The sequence below is a fragment of the Pteropus vampyrus genome, unplaced genomic scaffold, assembly GCF_000151845.1.
Source record: "Pteropus vampyrus isolate Shadow unplaced genomic scaffold, Pvam_2.0 Scaffold81, whole genome shotgun sequence".
Taxonomy (NCBI): Eukaryota; Metazoa; Chordata; class Mammalia; order Chiroptera; family Pteropodidae; genus Pteropus; species Pteropus vampyrus.
This window is the reverse complement of record NW_011888862.1, coordinates 1,715,953-1,728,145: the sequence shown is the minus strand read 5'-3', so window position 1 is coordinate 1,728,145 and position 12,193 is coordinate 1,715,953. Positions and strand designations below refer to the sequence as shown.

At 38.0% G+C, this 12,193-nt stretch overlaps 1 protein-coding gene and 1 pseudogene across 1 annotated transcript in view; both read right to left on the bottom strand.

Annotated features, from left to right (window-relative positions):
• FRMPD4 (FERM and PDZ domain containing 4) overlaps positions 1-12,193 on the bottom strand; it is a 755,715-nt gene that overhangs the window by 560,868 nt on the left and 182,654 nt on the right. The gene's annotated exons all lie outside the window — the stretch shown is intronic.
• LOC111741668 lies at positions 1,578-4,518 on the bottom strand (annotated as a pseudogene).

Here is a 12,193-nt window from a genome sequence, read left to right as displayed (position 1 = left end):
CCCTTTGTTCTCTGTGCAGTTTTATTTTACTGAACCCATTGCTATGAAAGATTTGAAACGGTGAGGGGAAAACAATGTAAAATATTTATAAAAATACTGCAGCAGGAAGCGGACACACATTCTACATTTTAAAAGCCCTTTCTTACCAGCCCCCAAACAAGAATTCTTTATTTTATCTAGTGATAAACAGTCTAGTAAACTCAGGCCTCAGGAAACCAACTCTAAAGCAAAGATACAGAAACAGAGGCAGAAGAATTGATTGTCACCATAACTCGAAAGCTAATATGGAATTGTGCTCAAGCACAACTCTAATATCTATATAATAGCAAAGTATGAGTGGATATTCATAACATTATTCCTGCATTTTCCAAAATTATTAAATGAAGTATAATATGGTCTGTTTGAGAAGAGAGGCTTGGTAAGGCAGAATTCTAAGGTGGCCTCCATGATCTGTCTCCAGCCTGGAGAAGGCCCGAGTGGAGAACTCAGCAAATCCAGGCCTGGACTCCTGATCCACAGAAACTGAGATACGAAACGTGTGTTTGAGTCCGTGAAAAAGTAAACTTCAATTCTCGTGTCTGGAAATTCATTCTCTTTGAATATCTCAGGCCGCAACGAGGCTTGGTGAGAAGGGGACAGTTTTCTGTATTTCACCAGAAATACAGAAAATATATCATTGATGCATAACATAGGACAGTATACCCAAATCCAAATTCATGATCGAAATATTTAAATACACTCCATTTATGACAGATAGAAATGACGAGAAAAATAACTAAAGGGAGTAATTCTCATTTTGATTCTTTTTGGTGATGCTGATGAGACTAAATTATGCTCTGTTCAAAAACACCATCAACAGTAATGTAACTAATTGACAAATGAAAGCAGAACGGACATCTGCCGAATTTGGGGTAATTAAAATAAATGTCTGTCTTCATTATGTGCACATTAAACTTACCATACAATTACTGTATGTTTGTATTCTTTGCTTCGAAAAATTTTAGAGTATCAAAATATTTTTTCTAAAAATAACTACTAAAATTAAACTTAAACAGTGGCAAAAAATCCATAACTTACTCTCAAATAAGTTGTTTACTATTTTAAACCATAATTTGTAGGAGTCGTTTGAATAGACATAATTGCACAATTGCTAAAATATATGATGATTATCGCAACATTGTTTGTTTTAATAAAACATAGAAACACCCCAGTTACTCATCAATATGGGGATTGCTAACTAAATCTTGGTATATTCCTGTCATGGAACGTTATATAGCCATTAAAAAGAATTGAGAATTTTCTCTTTTATTCACTATAACCCCTATGAATCCTGAACCTACAGTGTCTAAACAAATAGAATAATTGTTTAAAATGTCTCATTTCTAATCTACTTTCTAAAACGTCTAATGATGCATCTCGTAAACACCAAATCAGATTCAAGTCCTAACCCCCAGAAACATGAATCATACTCCCCTCTCCCATCCTCTCCAAATCTGCTACCCTTCCTCCTGTTCTGTGACCTTTTAGAAAAAAATTTGGTCCATTGAGGCACTTTATTTGCACGCTGTACTGCATTCCTAGAAAAAGAAACCCAGGATTTTCCCTCCTGTGTGTTTTCATTTTATTTTTTCGTGGTCCATGCTGCCTGCTGAGGTTATCAAATCTGGGGCTGATCACTCCACACTTGTCTAACCTGCCTGAGAGTTTCGCAGCAATTTTCCCAGCTCTGGGATCCTCAATGACTTCAAATTCGCCAATGTATCCACGCTTCATCATCACAGTTAGAAACCGGACGATGACTTTGGAGCATGGCCTGATACAAACCTGTCATTTGCCTCTCTTTTCGGCATCGCTGATGCCCTTGAGAGCATCGACCGGGATGTTCACGTGCACTATTATGTCGGCATGGAAAGATGGCGGAAAAGTCTGTGGCCTTTTATGAACTGAAGGCAAGCAGGTTGAGATAGATGTAGCTTATTTTACGATGTCTGTCCCCGCCGCCACGCCTCAAGCCCTCAGACCCCATCTTTCTCTACCTGTTTTCTGGTTCAGTCCCAAAACCCCTAAGAAACTCTTTCTTCTTTGAGAAGAAGCTCGGGCAGAGCCCGTGGAAACATCAATACATGAATAAATCATGACTTCTCACATCACACCTTTTTAACGTTTTAAAATATCAACCATGTTTTATGAGATTAACTTTTTTCTGACATGTACTTTTTCTTTTTCCATTTGCTTCTCAGAAGTAAGATCTGTTCCAGTTAAAAACTTTCGTTTTCATCTGCTCAGAGTTAATTACGTTCAACTAAACAAAAACTTACTGACCAGATAGTGACCGAAATGAAGATGGGGACCAGATGAAAGTAGATACCCTCATGGTGATTACATTCTAGGGAGAAGAGGCAAACGCTTAAACAGTAAACGTAATAAATCAGTAAATTCTAATTTAAAACACTGTCTATGGCTCTGCAAGTGCCCGCGTCAGGCCCCACATCCTGGAGCCCATAACTGGAATCAAGCGGCTATTCGTCTGGTTTCTAAATGTCATCATCAAGTGTTTAAAGAGGTTTAAAACTGAAAATTGGCTACAGTTAGGGCGTTCGTCTCAAGGTTTTCTTTTCGCCTTTTTCGTTTGTGATGTGGAGGCCTTGACCGAGCTTGCTCCCACGTGAAACTGTTTGCCATCTGAATCTGTGGCCTGAGTTTAAATCATAACATGGTGTTTTAGAACAATCCCGAATCTCGCAATATAGAGTTAGCCAGAGATATTATGGTCCAAGTTTAGAACACCTTTCCGTTGACTGCCTTCTCACGTTACCCTTTCCTTGTCTCTCAAACATTTCTCTACCTTCCTTAATAGCTAGGTTCTTGGCCCTAAATAATGCCGCATTAGAGATTTATTAATATTAGGGAATTATTGTTAATTTATTATAGGTGCCTTTTTGTTGGTAGTTGTTTAAAATAGTTGAGAGAACACCTTTAAGTGAGAGACTTGGAAAGTACTCAAAATATTGGGTGGGAGGGCCTGCCTACATGGCACTTGAATGGCTGTGGGATAAAAACACCTGGATTCTCAGTGATTGCTTTGGAATGGCCGAATGATTTGCCCAGTGTGTCAAAGTATATGTTCTTTTACCTACCCAAACAGTCACCAAGCAATTTATTTGTGGAAATAGTATAAATACATCATCTGAGTACTCAGATGTCCATTCATCCCCACTCAGAATCCTTCTGATTCTCTCTCTGGATGAGGTCGAAGCTACAGCTCTATATATTTCTTTGATGTATTGCTTACACCTTCAATATAGCAAGCTCTAGGCAAAAGACAAAGGGCATCGAATGACCACAAGAAACACTTTTACAAGCTTCCCTTCTCTATAAATCTGACAGAGTGATTTATAAAAGACTCATTTGTATCTACCTCTGACTAGAAGAAACTTCAAGAATATGGAGCCTGGCACAGCTACGGTATCCTTATTTAGCACAAGTGATCTAAATGGCAGAGAGCCATTGGACCTTACTACTGTGTTTATTCAACATATCTCCTATGGTTCAAAAAATTAAAAATATCTTGGAGGTGTACCATAAACTATGTCTAAATGATTAATGAACAAAATCATTGGCTGAAAAAAAAAATTGTTTCAGATGCTCTACATTCAGCACAGCTGAAAACTGCCTCCACTGACCAAATTATTACTTCCCCCTTCTGTGCTCTGGGGCATTTGGAATATATTTCTACTCACACAGTGATATAACCATTTACTTTCTTATATCCCTTTCTACTGGACTTGGAGAAAAGGAAACGTGGTTTATTTCTTTTCCATCACTTTTACTGTCCCAGTGTTTGGTACAATATTGGGCATTGATTGAGTTCATGGATGGATGGATGGATGGATGGATGGAAAGTTGGTTGTATGCTTGCGATATCTTTTAACATTTCACTACCACCGCCATCACAAGATTTTGTACAACAGTTTTCATTCTAAATTAGCATGCGTCTTCTGTAGTAAGGCTTTCCTTGTTAACCAATCTACCCAAAAAGGTATGACATAAAAAATACTTGTGTACCCATCACCCACCTGAATATTACAAATATATGGTGTATTACAACCTTCCACTATGTATTTCTTGGTTTCTCCTTGTAATTCTGTTAACTACTTGCTTTTTATGGGCCCAGCACGCTTCCTCTGTGCAACTCTGCTATCTTAAATAGTTGCTTTTTATATATTTAAGAGTACGTACTTACTTTATCATAATAATTTAGAATGTCTATATTTTAGGTGGACATGTACCTTTTTTACATTGTGTCATGACCCTCTTTATTCCTAATAGCTATTTGAATCGAAGTATATATTGTCACAAAGTAATCGACATTTCTATCATCCCAAGAACACAAGAACCTTAGTGCAATTTAACTCTGAAAATACCTGCATCCGTTTTATGCGTCACTGTAGCCCACTGGTTTATTTTCCCCCTTGCTTTTTCTACCCTTAAAATTTGGACATTGTCTTGTATAGTCATTGTCGGGAGCCTTAAGCCTGCACCCGAAGATAATAACCACATCCTGTTATCAAGAACAAACTCTGCTAGCTGTAACCTTTGGATAGCCATGGCACTGTGAAGCACCCGTCATTTCCCGTGTCCTTGTTCCCCATTCCGCCACCTGCAGAGCGGGAGCCTGCAACTGCTGGCACAGCCCATCTGTTTCTGACTAGCCAAGTAGAAGTCACCTCATCTGGTGGACGCCAATGAGCTTGTGACGAATACTCTCTTCCCTGATCAGTCCCGCCCCTGCCCCCTCCACTTGAGTGTATAAATATAACCGATCGAAAATAAAATTTTGAGGCTTGATCAGAACACTGTCTTGCCTCCATTCTTTTCTCCCGCCCATGTTTTCTTCAAGGTACGGTCCTCCTCGGGTTCTACGCAATAACTAGGTCCTGCAGGTCGGGACAAGTCATAATATTTAGATTTACCCACGTGTTTAGTGATATTTATTTCTACTTCTTAAATCTCAATTCTGAGTTTAATTATCTTCCAGCCAAGGACCGCTGAAGGGCTATAGACCTGAGCAAAAAGATAGACTGGAAAAACCTCTCAATGCCAAGGGAATTAGGGTAACGAGCCCATCTCGACATGGGCTCCTGCAAAGAAAACTGGAAGTCTTTCTCTGGAACTTGAAATCACAGACCGGTCGTCACATGAACTTGGGGGTTCGGATGTTTAATGTTGATGTGGTCCATGACTCTTCAAGCCAGGGAAAGAACGAATGATTAAAAATGATTCCTATTTATAATGTCCCTAGAAGTAAAGAAGGAGCACCCCTGGAAACCCTAACCCAAGGCAGAAACGATAAAGGTGGTTTCTGAATGGTAGTAACCCCGGGAGTAAACACAAAACGTATTTGGAGAGACATATCTTCAACCTAGGCCTCAAAAAGATTCTGTATTATGTGTTTCAAATAGAAGGCTGGCAAAAATTTTCTATAAAGGACCAGGTATTAAATAGTCAGGTTTTGCAGACTATATGGTCTCTAATGCAACTACTCACTTCTGCTGTTTCAGCGGGAATGGAGCAGACTCATGAATGAATGAGTATGCTGGTACTCCAATAAAAGCTTATTATGGACACTGGAATCTTAATTTTGCATAATTTATAAATGTCAACAATTATTCTTATTTCTTTTTCAACATTTAAAAACGTTAAAACCATTCTTAGCTCTCAGGCTGTCTGAAAACAGGCAGAAATCAGGTGAGCCAGATTTGGCCCACGGGCAAAAGTCTGCCAAGCCCTCGTTTAGAACCTTTTCTAATACATAGAAAAGTGGTGTCTGTGTTTGTTATTATTATGAAACTGTGCAGCATTAATCATCATTAATTTAGAAAGGATAGCTTTGTTTCCACAGAAATTTTCCCAGCACACAAACTGGCCAAGAGAAGCCTCTTATTGCGCCACTTAGGGCGAAGTGAAAAACATCCACAGTACACGAGACCACGGCCTCTGATTTACTGATCTAATAAGATGGTTGAGTCTGTATTGATCTGAGAGCAGAGCTTTAGAACTAGGACTTACATAATTAAAATCTGAAATGCTTAAATGAGGGGTGTGGCAGAGAAAACCCTACTCATCATTCAAAATCCTCCTCGAATCGGTCACCTTCTCACAGACCCCTCCCCTAAACTGTCCAAAGCCAATGCTTCTGTCAGCGGAATTCACTTTATCCTTTGCACATCCTCCCTGGAGCATTTATCAGTACCCGGCAAATTTCTGCTTTACTTTCGCTTGATCGTTCCTCATTCACTTTCCTCTCGCTCATAACTAGACCAATGAAGCCAACGCCTGGAAATGCTCAGTTAGATTATTAAATGAATGAACATGGTCTCCAGAGGATAAAGCTCACATCTTCCCAGTAGACAGGGCCAACAGACATAGTAAGAATGAGCTGGTCGCCTCGAAACAGAAGAATCATATGCTATATAAATCCCTTGCCTATGTACACAAAGCTCAGGACCTTCAGACGATAAGTGTTGTGATGAGCCCATAACAAAACCACGTGAGTGTGATTCTGGATCGCCAATTGTAAAGTCCTCTAATCATCGCTAAAGTGATTTTAAAAAGAAAGATTTAAGAACGATGGGTGATTTTTTTTTTCAAGCCCAAATAAGATTTTATCATTCAGAAAATTGGTAAAAATTAACTCAAACAGCTAAATTACACAGAAGGGAGAGCAGTAATTCGTTTTGCCTGTCACTTAAATAAAAAGCCTTTCTTATGGAGATATTTTTCTCTTCATAAAAAAAAAAACTAAGTGAAATTGAGAAAAGCATTTGACTTCTCAAGGACCTGCAGTCCATTTTCAAAACACTAGAGAATAACATGCAGTGGAAAATTTTTAATTTTGCTCAATAAGAACATGGTACGTATATGCTCCTATTCCCACCATTTCGTGGAAGAAAAAGAACATTTTAACACCAAGATGTAGGAAAACGATGTTACGTTGGTTAAAACGTAGCTCTTTAAACTAATGACATTTAACTTTATAAATAGCATGTTAAATTGTTACTTTTCTTAAAGTTGTGGTACAGATTAGAGAAAAACATGTCACAGGTCCCGAGGCCCTAAGAATCCATAGCCCAGTGTCCGGGGACGACTGGATTAGAAAATATTGGAGGGCCCTTTGAACTCTGAATTTTTTACATAGTTCAATTCTTTTTCTGCATTATACTATGTTAAATTCCTCTCCTTTCATAACCAGCCTCACGTCAGATCACCAAAGACAGATCTTTCAGAAGCTTTTAACGTTTTCTTAAACTTGATATTAAATTTGGTTTCTAATTTACAACTTTATCAATCTCAATGATCTTCCTTGATTTACAGGCTTTCATCATTAACTCACTAAGCCATATATCATTTCTTTCGCCACAGAAAAAGCCATACATTTTTCTTTTAAATCTCTTTTCATTAGCAGAACTTCAATTTATGACAGTGAAGATTCTGACAAATCCTCTCCCCAACGGACACATGTAAAGGTGGAAAAAAGCAGTCGCTGACGACCATTTCAGAGCTCCAAACATTGACCAAACTGAGAAGCAGTGAGTCATGAAAAGCTCCCTTAAATTCAGAAAAGAACTGTGGAGTCTGTGGCCTGCCTGCCAGGGCTGCTCCCGGCCCCAGTGCCTGCTTTACTGAACGGGAATGGTGGCTGTACAGGTGGAGGGCTAGAATGAAAACCAGCCACTTCGCTGCCAGACAGCGCTGACTTGGTTTGGAGCAGAGCTGAAAACCCGTTCCCAGCAATGTTGTCAGAAAAAGTAGCAACTCAGCAGGAAAAGGGGGAAACACACAGCCCTGCTGGCCTCGGCTTCCGGGGCCAATGGGAAAGCAGGAAGACATTGAACAAGGATGTGGGCCTGGAAATGAGATCGCCATAGAAGTACAAGTAAAGCTCTCCACGCATCTCTGACCGACTGGGAAAATTACACGTATGGGTCCAGCAGAAAGTGAAAACCAAGAACAAATCGCTTGAACTCCGAATGCTCCCAACCCAAACACAAATTCATCGGCAGGGTTTGGCAGCCAGATGGCTTGAAGAATATGAACCCAATCACTGCCCAAGCACTGCCTGAGTGTTATGTAGACAGAGCGGTAGCATCTATATATCCAGGATAAAAATAAAAATTAGGAGGAAAATGAATCGAGAGTAGCAACCACACACCTCATTAACATTTATAGCACACTGCACTCAAAAGAGCGCGATCCACGTTTTTCTTCAAGTACGCATGAAAAATTCCTCAAAATAGACCATCCCTTAGTCCACCAAAGAAGTCTTAATGATTTAAAAGCAGTGAATGATGTAAAGTACATTCTCCAACTACAAAGGAATTAAGTTAGCAAACAACAGAAAAGAATTTAGGAAATCACCAAATATTTGGAAATTAAACCCTATTTTCTAAACACTATATAGGTAAAGACGAAATCACAAAGAAAATTAGAAAGATTTGAACTGAATTAAGACAAACTCATACATTAAAATTTTTAGATGTAGTTAAAACAGTACTTAGGGATAACCGAGAGCTCTAAAGGGCTATATTACAACAAAAGAAAGGTCTCAAACCAATAATCTGTTTCCACCTTAAGAAATTTCTAAGAAGGAGACATTAGATACAAAGCCAGCAGGAAAGAAATCATAAAGACCAGACGGGAAATTAATCAAGTAGAAAACAGAAAAATAAAGCAAATCAATCACTAAAATTGGTAAATTTCTAGCCAGCCTGACCAAAACAAGAAAAAACAAATTGCCACACTCAAGAATGAAAAATAGGATATCCCTACCAGCTCTAGGGAAGTTAAATGGATGATAAGAAAATATGATGAACAAATTTATACCAATATATTATGCAAATTAGTTGAAATAGACAAATTCTTAAGACATCATCTAGAAAACATAGAATACCTTTGTGAAGGTAAGTTAGACAATGATCTATTAGATGTAGACATAAAAAGCTCACACTAGAACAAAAATTTGTAAATCGGACTTTGTGTCAGATTTCTGCTCTACAAAATACACTGTTAAGAAAATGGACCAGCCCTCCACAGGCCCGGGATAAAATATTTCCAAAACACATATTTATCAAAGGGTTAGTATCTACAATACATAAAGAACTATTACACACCTCACTTAAATGAGCTGACAAAAAGATATTTTAGATGGAAAATTAAGACTACCAGTACACATCTCCTAGAATGACTAAAATGAAAAAAAGACCAAAAATATCAAGTACGAGGTTGATTATGAATAATTCTCATCCATTGTTAGTGGGGACGCAAGGTGGTACATGCGGCTACCTTGGAAAACAATTTAACATGTATTAAAAAGCTTAAACATACATTTAATATACATCCCAGAAATGCAACTCCTAGATAATTACTCAAGAGATGAAATCATATGTCGAAAAAAGCCTGGCATATGAATGTTTATAATAAATTCATTCATAATCATTCAAAGCTAGAATCGCAAACACAGCGTCGATTGCTGGATGGAGAAACAAACTAAAGCACATCCATACAATGAAATATTATTATTCGGCAATCAAAATGAACAAACTAATGATACTTACAGAAACATAGATGAATCCCAAAAACCTTACGCTAAGTTAAACAAGCCAGTCGCAAAAGGTCACACACTGTACAATTCCATTTATATCACTCACTGGAAAATAAGGATAGAAATCAGATCAGGGGGGTGGGGGGAGGGAAAGAGGTGTAAAGGACCATGAGGGTACTTCTGGGCACGATGGAATTGTTCTATATCTTGACAGTGATGGCGGTTACATGACTATATATATTTGTCAAAATGCATCTTAAATAAATAAACAGGTACCAGAGGAGGAAAAGATTATTGATGAATAAAACTCTCATGAGAAAGCACAGATTAGAAGTAGTTCTCCTCATCCTCTCACACTAAAAACTCTATTTACCTATCACCCGGCTGAGAACGTTGGAGAACTACCTAGAAGTTCCGTAAGTCAATGCATTGCCTGTGTGAGGAGATAAACACGGTGTAAATTTATCTGAGTAGTCCCAGGACCCAGCAAAGGGCCATAATCTCATAGCTGCTTAATAAATGTGTCTAACAAATGGATGGATGAATGGTTTCTAACAAAGATACTTAGCCAAACACAGACAGTCTGCCAGGCGTGGAGGTAGAAAGAATATTAAACGGTGAAATACAAAATCTGAGGAGTCTATAAATTAATCTACTTCCCCACACGACTGTGTCAATGGTGCCTGATGGCCGTTTTAGAATCTTCGTGCGTAATCGTACTGCCAAATCAGTAAACAGATAAACACTTTTCAAACGGGATCATGTATAAAGAACGAAATGTCTTTCGAATTACTTTAAGTAAAATTTAAACAGGTAAACAAATTAAAATGAAGAAACTCTTCCCAAATCTTTAAATTCTACGCAAGTAAAATTGATCTGTGTAAGTTAGATAATGCCTAAGCTGAAATAAGGTTCTGTAATAAATTCGTTTCACTTGAAATAGGCAGAATCTTATTTTTATTGCATTTTGAAATAGTGAAGCAAACGCAAAGGCTTCTCTGCAAGCTGTTCAATTTCTAGCTCTAGATTGTTTTCAAAATAACATTCAAATCGATTCATATTATTTCTAAAGAAATGTCAAAACGTTCTCAATTATTTGTAAAGATATCATTATTTTTCTTGCTCAACTTTTTATTTCGCAAATTTTCCTAATAATATCCTTTATAGTAATTCTGGTTTTTTTTTCTGATTCAGATGTAACTCCTTGCATCTAGTTGTCATGTCTCTTCAGACTCCTTCAATCTGGAACAATTCCTCTGCCTTTCTTTTGTGATATCTCCATTGTGAAGTATATAGGCCAGTTTTGTTGTGCGATGTGCCTCCATCTGGTTTTGTCTGATGTTTCTCACGAATAGACAGCGGTTAAGCATTTTCGGCAGGTACTCCACAGATGTGATATTGTGTCCTTCATGCCACATCCCTTCAGGACACACGCAATGTTCATTTATCCTAGTATTAGAAATGTCAATTCGGATCATTTGTTCATCAGATTTCTCTATGGTAAAGGGATCTTTGACCCTTTGCAATTAATAAGTAGTTCATGTAGAGATACTTTGGTAGTTCATAACGTAGTTCCATTACGTATATACTTTAATATTAAGATATTATGACATTGTAAAACATATCTTTAAAAATAAACACATTTAACCAGGAGTAACCTCATTAGAGTTTGGAATAGAAAGATATGTTTACTTACTATGCAGATTTTCAGAGGCTATCGTATAGTCCTATTATTTTTAAGGCATAAATTTAAGTAGATATTGCTACGGAAATTGGCTGTTTTCTTCCTGTACCATCATGAGGCTTTTTGTTTACTCTTTGTGCCCATAAGCCTTACTGGACAGTCATTTCTTGTGTTTAAAATTCAAGAGCAGTGCTCTTCATTCTGGAGGAAACAAAATGCTTTTCTGATGTACTGACAAATGCACCATCTCACCAAACCAAGAATTACCCAAGAGGCCAGACTGGATCAATAAATAAACTTCCGGCCCCTGGCCTAAGGGCCGATGATTCCGTTCCATTTAGAAAGTGTTAACCTTGAAACACAGCGAGATCGAGTCGGACACACTTCATTACGATACGCTGGTAACACAACAGAAACCACACCTGCTCAGAGTTAGCAGTCATAATAGAAAGATCTCTAGGTTTTAAGACAACAGGTGTTTTTATCTTAACTTCGTCACTAAAAACCAGCCTTTGGTCATTCAATTTTTCTTTCCGAAATTTAATTTAATCATCTTTAAATTGGGGCCCACAGCACCAAATCTGTGGGTTGTATAAACAATAAAACATATTTTGCGTGAAAGAGCTTCGGAAGCCACAAAGCACTCACGAATGTCAAAGAGGTGGCCGTGCCCTCCAAAACACAATGATGTTATTTCCCACATAAAAAGTTGTTCAATTTGGATTTGATGCCCAATAAAAATCTATTTATTAAAAAATTTTTCAGTGATTTGAATGTCTGAGAATGGAGCATCCTAGCTGCACCAATGAAACAACACTGAACAGAACGGAATTTGAATGACGCTGAGAACCAGGCATGAACTGTTCAAGAGATGACTGCTCTCTGTGCTGACTTCATGAAGTAATAAT